Here is a 7,730-nt window from a genome sequence, read left to right as displayed (position 1 = left end):
CTCCAACCAAAAATCACACTAGAAAACTTAGCATACAACTTGTTCTTTCTAAGAGTTTCAAGGGTAGTTCTCAAGTGCTCAGCATGCTTTTCCTCATTCTTCGAATACACCAAAATGTCATCAATGAACACAACTACAAACTTATCCAAATACTCGTGAAACACTCGGTTCATCAAGTCCATAAATATGGCTGGTTCATTGGTTAACCCAAAAGGCATGACAGTAAACTCGTAATGCCCATATCGAGTTCTAAAGGCTGTTTTTGGAATGTCTTTATCTGCAACCTTCAACTGATGATACCCCAACCTCAAATCAATCTTCGAAAACACACTTGCCCCCTTTAGCTGGTCAAACAAGTCATCTATCCTAGATAAAGGGTACTTATTCTTCACAGTCACATTATTCAACTCTCTGTAATCAATACACAACCTTAAACTTCCATCCTTCTTTTTCACAAATAACACAGGTGCTCCCCAAGGTGATGCACTAGGCCTAATGAACCCCTTGTCTAAACACTCTTGTAATTGAGCCTTAAGCTCACTCATCTCAGCTGGTGCCATTCTATAAGGTGCTTTTGAGATAGGTGCAGCTCTTGGGACTAAGTCAATGGTAAACTCAAGTTCCCTCTTAGGTGGCATTCCCGAAATCTCTTCTGGAAAAACATCTAAAAAATCATTCACAATGGGTACATCCTCCATCCGCCTACTCTCACTCATACTCAAATCTTGGACACAGCAAAAGTACAATGGACATCCCTTACTTACTAGCTTCTTGACCTTCAAAGCAGAAATAATCCCAAAACCCTTAGGCTTCCCTAAACGTCTATATGACACCGTCTTACCCAACAGATCTCTCAATTGCACCCTCTGCATCTCATAGTCTATCTTGGCCTTGTATGAACTCAGCCAATCCATCCCCAGAATTACATCTAAATCCCCTAGATTAAACTCAATAAGATTCGAAGGAAAGATAGCTTCTCCTATTTTCAAAGGCAAGCCTTTGAATATTCTATTACAATGGACAAGTTTGCCTGTAGGCAGACTGACCGACACATCGACATGACTCGATTCAGTTAAGTTTAATTTGCGCACAACAAAAGTAGAAATGAAAGAGTAAGCTGCTCCAGAGTCAAACAAAGTGTTGACAGAGACAGAATGAATAGAAAAAGTACCAGTAACTACATCCGAGGACCTCTCAGCCTCTCCCTTGCCTGGTAACCATTGTTGTTGTTGTTTCCTGAGTTGTTGCTTCTATTTTCAGATCTGTTGTTGTTGTTGCTATTATTTCCAAACTTTCCATTCTGACCATTTCCCCTATTCCTCTGGTTGTTGAAATTGTTACGCCTCTATTGGGTGTTCCCACCATTCCCACCATTTCCCTGTTGTTTCTGTTTGGTGTAACACTCATATTCCCTGTGCCCCTTTGTAGGGAATATTTCAAGCATTATGATAACCCCAAACTTGAACCCCACTATGATCATACACTAAAGTACGGTGGCGTTCCAAAGGGAAAGACAAAGAGCAAAAAGAGTCGCCAACAGGTTTTAGGGAACTTGTAAGCCCAAAAGACAATCCAAAAGGACCATCAACTACTCCATAAGGTCTTGAACCAAACAGGGTCCGGGGATGAGGGTACGAATCCAATCTACAAAAGAAAGGACCCGCCCTATAAATTAGGCCTCTACTTTGTTCTGCTCGTATTCATGCGCGCTTTTCGAATAACATACAAACATTATATTAAACCTACCCTGTTTATCTATGTTGGTTGAATATTAATGCACAAATAATACTATTATTGGCGATCACTTGAGTTAAAATCACATTAGCCTAAACCAAATTAATAAATTATCTTATTAAGCGTGATTTCAAGTACAAATTCCCTTTAAACCTGCATAAAAGGCGTGATCAAGCAATAACAATAAAATATATCAAGCAACATAAATAATAAAGAATAATGAATAACGATAATAGCATGATAAGGCATAATAAAGCTTGATAATAGTAGCAAGATCCTAGGCATGATACTAACAAGATTAATAACGAGTCCCTAGCATGTCACTAAGCAATAAAGATCGAAACTTTAAACCTAACATGGTACTAACATGATAACATGTTATTAAAAAAGAGTAAAGGCACCCTAAACATGATACTAGAAAGCATTAAATAACATCCTAACATGATACTAGGAATTAAATACATCCTAACATGATACTAGGAATTAAACATTAATAATCATGCAATCTACATTGTGAATGAAATAGGGAGTAAGCTAATTTACTTACTTTGAAGCCTTGTACCTCTTTCTAATAACAAAATACACAAGTTAGTAAACTTCAATGAAAATAATAAAGAACAATTAAAGAATCAAATTAAATTGAAATCAAATTAAATAAAGTTTTGACTAGTTTTGGACCAAACCCTCAGAAATTATCAAACCTTGCACGTCTAGGGCGAAGGCAACTTCGAACTTGGCTAGATGACTCTAAGTCTAGTGAATGCGGAATATTGTATTTTTAAAAAGTTGGTTTAGAAAGAGAGAGAGAAAGAAAGCAAATATTGCTCAAGAGAGAAAAGAGAGAATTGATAGTGAATGATAGTAATTGATGATTCTGAAAACAGGAACTCGGACGCTATTTATAATGAAAATAGTCCGGAAAATCATAGAATTTGATAAGGAATAAAACTCCATACTGTCGCTAGGAATTAACTCTGTCGCGACGTCGCGTGGCGACAGACTTGTCGTTTGGCGACAGCCTGTATTAGCGCGTTTTTTCTTCACGCGGAATCCGATCGTTAATCAACTTGATCTACGGAATCCGTACAGAAGATAAAATACATATTTTTAAGATAACAAAACAATATTTCATTCCAAATAAAAATCTTTTAAAGATAATTAATTATTAAATATAACAATATTAGAATTAAAAGGAGTTTTCTAGAAACTTCTAGAAAACTATAATTAATCCTAATAATATAGGAATAATAATTAATTTTGGGCCCTCCTCTAGATCACTGGGCCATATTAAAATAATTAACCAGGCCCAGTTTAGTATTTTGGCCATAACTTCCTCAATATTCATCGGAATTGGGCTTAAAATATATCGTTGGAAAAGTCTCTTCGACCCCCATCCATCTACACTATTATTGGACCTTAATTATGGACCAAACTAAACTGGTTTGACTATTTTCAAATAAATAAAATCATTTTCAAAATCAGAAAGAAAAGAATTTAATTAAAACTAAACCGCAACACTCGGCTTTCAAATCACTTTCACCTAATTCGATAATGACACAACATGCAAGGCATTCATCACTGGGTTTGGTTTTGGGGAGACACAAATGGGTGTCTACAGAAGCCCCCACTTTGACTGTGTTTGAAGAAACTTATGTTTCGAAAACGAAAGTCAAAGTATCGATAGGGACGGAGAATGATTCAAAATGTTCTGCAATTCCAAATCATTCTTATAACGCCGATACCTGCAAACTAATCATTAGTTAAACAGATAAAAGAGTTAAGAAACGCGTATCTTACACCGTCGAGCACACGTCTCTGAACGTAATCGTTTTGTTGCATTTCATTTTGTTGTTTGTGACAACCTCCACAGTGCACGGGGGAGACCCACCTTGAGCTTGAAATGGGGAATATAATTCCCGCATCCAAAAGCTTGGTGATCTCTTTCTTAACTACTTCTCCCATTTGGGGATGTAGTTTCCTTTGTCGTTCAATAGAAGGAAGGGTGCCTTCCTCAAGTGTTATGTGATGTGTACACAAGGCGGGGCTTATGCCTTTAAGATCATCAATTGTGTACCCCAAAGCACCTTGGTGCTTTCTCAAAACACCACATAACGCTTGAGCTTGGCTCTCACTCAAGGATGCACTAACAATAACGGGATATGTAGAATTAGGGCCTAAGAATTCATACCTAAGGTGTGATGGTAGAGGTTTTAGCTCTACCATGGGAACACCTTTACCTTCTTTGGTTGAGGCCACTTGCAAAGCATCTTGACTTGATATCCCCATGCAAGTTTCTTCTCCACTCCCTATATCGCCTTCATTAAGCAAATTTTCATACAATTGCTCTTCCTTGGTTGAGATACCTATCTTTTCCTTGTTCAATAAAACACACTCAAGAGGATCGTTAGATGTGAGCAAGTGCTCATGCATGGAATTCACAATATTATCAAGCACTTCAACTCTCATGCAATTTTCTAAAGAAGAGGAAGGATATTTCATTCCTTCATTCAAATCAAATTCAATTTCTTCCTCCCCTATCTTAAGAGATATCTTAGCACTTTTCACATCTATCATAGCCCCCAATGTAGCAAGGAAAGGTCTACCTAAGATGATAGGTATTGTAGCATCTTCATCCATGTCCAATACTACAAAATCAACCGGAATAACAAATTTTCCAACCCTCAAAGGTACATCTTCTACCTTTCCCTTAGGAATCTTGATTGATCTATCGGCCAATTGCAAGGTAATCTTTGAAGGTAGAAGTTCTCCTAGACCTAACCTTTGATAAACCGAATATGGCATAAGGCTAACACTAGCTCCTAAATCACATAAGGCATTATCAATTTGGGTCTTGTTGATAGCACAAGGGATGGAAAAATTTCCGGGATCCTTCAACTTAGGAGGCATCTTATTCATGATGATTGCACTACAATGCTCGGTAAGGCTAATGGTCTCCGCCACATCACAAGTCCTTTTTCCACTCAAAATTTCCTTGAGGAACTTAGCATAATTTGGCATTTGTTCAACAACATCGGTGAAAGGAAGAGTTAAATGAAGTTGCTTAAGCATCTCTACAAACTTCCCAAATTGCTCATCCAACTTGTATCTATTATATCTTTGAGGATAGGGGAGCCTTTGTTTGCAAACCTCTCTTCTTTCTCTATCACCTTCTCTACTTGTTCCTCACCAACATTTTCGCTCAAAGGGCATTCATCACCTTCAATTTCAATGGAATTCTTACTAGTTCTCTCATTGGCAACACTCTTCTTAGGCACACCTCCCTCAAGGACCCTACCACTTCTAGTAACAATGGCATCCATAGGGTTCCTAGAATCTAGGCTAGGTGGAGTCAAAGAAGAAGAAGAGTTTGCATAATCCTTGAATATACTAGTCAATTGAGAAAGTTTTTTCACTCAAATCTTTGTTATAAGCCAACATGTAATTGAATTTCTCTTCATTCAAAACCATACACATTTCCATAGTCTTAGCTTGCTTCTCAATGACACTTTCCAAAAATTCTCTAGAAGAAAATGATTGGTCACGGGAATTATCATTTAAACCTTGAGCATTTGGAAGTAAATCAATTGGGGAATCATCTTGAAAACTTGCTTGAAAATATCCCCTAGATTGATTATTCCAATTACCCCTTGTTTCATTTTGGCTCCTTTGTTGACCATAGTTATCATAACCTTGGTTATGATCCCCATGTCTATAGCCATGACCATGACCATTACAACCATGATGGTTATAGTTACCATGAATCTCTTGGCATTCATGATTTCTATAACCTCCATTTTGGTTATAATCATGATGATTCATATGATAATTCCTATTTCCAATATTCCTTTGAACATCATTTCTAGGTTCACAAGCATGATTATTGACATAATTCATGTGTTCCATTTCACTTCCATCACATTCACTACAAGAAACATTTGGGCACATAGAAGCATTATGATCATTCATTCCACATAATTGACATGGCCAACATTCCACAATCATGCAACAAGTAGAAAGATTTGAATTAGAGTGAGAAGATGTACCTCTCCCCTTAATTTGGGAGGGAAGAATTGGAGCTTGGGAAAGAGGCTTCTCAAGCTTTTCCTTGAGGGACTTAACTTCTTTCCCTAAATCCTCAATCAAAGTGGTCAAATCATTAATGACACTAAGTTGTTCGATCGAGTAACCCTTGCTTGTTGGTTCTCTTTCCACTTCTTGCCAATTCATATAATGACGAGCTACTTCATCAATAACATCAACCACTTCTTCTTCCGTCTTGTTCATGATTGGGCCTCCGGCTCCGGCATCCAAACTTGCTCTCCCATGAGCACTCAACCCACCATAAAAGATATGTATGATTTGGTAGGTAGGAATCCCATGGTGTGGACACTCCCTTTGATAATCCTTAAACCTTTCCCATGCTTCATAAAGGCTCTCATTAGGCTTTTGCTTGAACCTTTGAATCAAAGCTCTTGCTTCCGCCGTTTTCTTTTGAGGGTAGAAACGGAACAAGAAAGCCTTGGTGACATCATCCCAAGTTTTCAAGGAATTGGGCTTCATCTCTTTATCTAGCCATTCCAAAGATCTTCCTATGAGGGAGAAAGGGAACAACTTAAGGCAGATGAATTCTTGAGGAACTCCATTGATCTTGATTGTGTTACAATATTTTTCAAAATCCTTAAGATGGTTCAATGGGCTCTCGTTCTTTGCCCCACCATATTGTCTCCTCTCAATAAGAGTGATCATTGCCGGCTTTATTTCAAAGTCATTCTCCGGTGATATAGGTGGAGCTATCGCGCTCTCATGCCTATAAGCCCCGGGAACTCCAAGCTCCTTCAAGGTAACCCTTGAACTACCTCCCATGACTTGGGATCTACACACACAAAACTCAAAGACAAAATTAGTAGCACGGCTACAAGTGTAGCCTAAGTGTAAAATCTTTTTGTATTTTTCAAATAGAGTGGAATAGACTCAAAAACAACATGCATACAAGACACCATTCCCCGGCAACGGCGCCATTTTGATGTGGCTAGGAATGGTAGGTCGTTGGGCTACCACCTTGCCCTATCAAACAATATTTATAGCTTAACCAACCCCTAATAGTCTAGCGGCAAGTCAAGGTCGAACCCTAGAGAATGGAGAATGAATGCATGGTGCCAAAATTAAGATATTCCGGAATCTAATAGGGGTATATGGTAGACACTAAGAATAGGCTAGGCAATGAAAAATGCTAGTATTAAATGAATGCTAAGACACTAGGGGAATGGATCCACATGCATCAACGATGAAGTTCAATCAACTTGGGGAATTTACCGATTAAGTCAAACAATGTGAGGGAAAACCGAAATTGCAACCAAGAGAGTACATCAAGCTATTCTCCTAGAGGTCTAATTAGCGTCAACTACATCAAACTCTAGCTAGGAAACATCACAAGATATCTCAATCGAGTAAATGTATGCCACAAATCAATGGTCCGTATCAATGTGAACCTACAATGCAATCTAGTGTGAATAACAAGGGTGATCAAGCCTAATCAAGCACACACATGCACAAAATCAATCAACCAATTTAATCACATTATCAACTCAATCAATTTCCCCCAAATTAATCTTAATTCATCATCAATACATGCTTCACCACCACCCTAGCAATTAAACTACTCACAATCCATAAAGAACATCAAAATCAAAACTAAACTAATCATCATTCCCAAATTCAACAATTGAAATCCAATTGAAATCAACAAATTCAATCAAATCAATTAAACTATCAATTAACCAAATCAAACAACAATACTAATGAAATCAAACTTTGAATTGCATTAAAGAGTAAAGAATCCTTACAAACTTGATAGAAATCCAATCAAATGAAGCAATCTTCAATCATCAATCATCAAACCCACACTTTCTCTCTCTAAAAATGCTAAGAACTAATGTTTTTCTCTCTCTAAAAATCTAATCTAATCTAATTCTATCTAATTGAAGATCTCTTTCTCT

At 37.6% G+C, this 7,730-nt stretch overlaps 1 non-coding gene across 1 annotated transcript; it reads left to right on the top strand.

Moving 5' to 3' along the window:
• Positions 1 to 6,106: 6,106 nt before the first annotated feature.
• LOC145596402 (small nucleolar RNA R71) lies at positions 6,107 to 6,212 on the top strand. The gene has a single exon (XR_014103241.1). It is a non-coding gene; the product is annotated as a small nucleolar RNA R71 (small nucleolar RNA).
• Positions 6,213 to 7,730: the final 1,518 nt, after the last annotated feature.

This window comes from Chenopodium album, chromosome 19 (assembly GCF_948465745.1).
Source record: "Chenopodium album chromosome 19, dcCheAlbu1.1, whole genome shotgun sequence".
NCBI lineage: Eukaryota > Viridiplantae > Streptophyta > Magnoliopsida > Caryophyllales > Amaranthaceae > Chenopodium > Chenopodium album.
The sequence above is the reverse complement of the archived record's forward strand: the minus strand, read 5'-3'. Positions and strand labels throughout refer to the sequence as shown.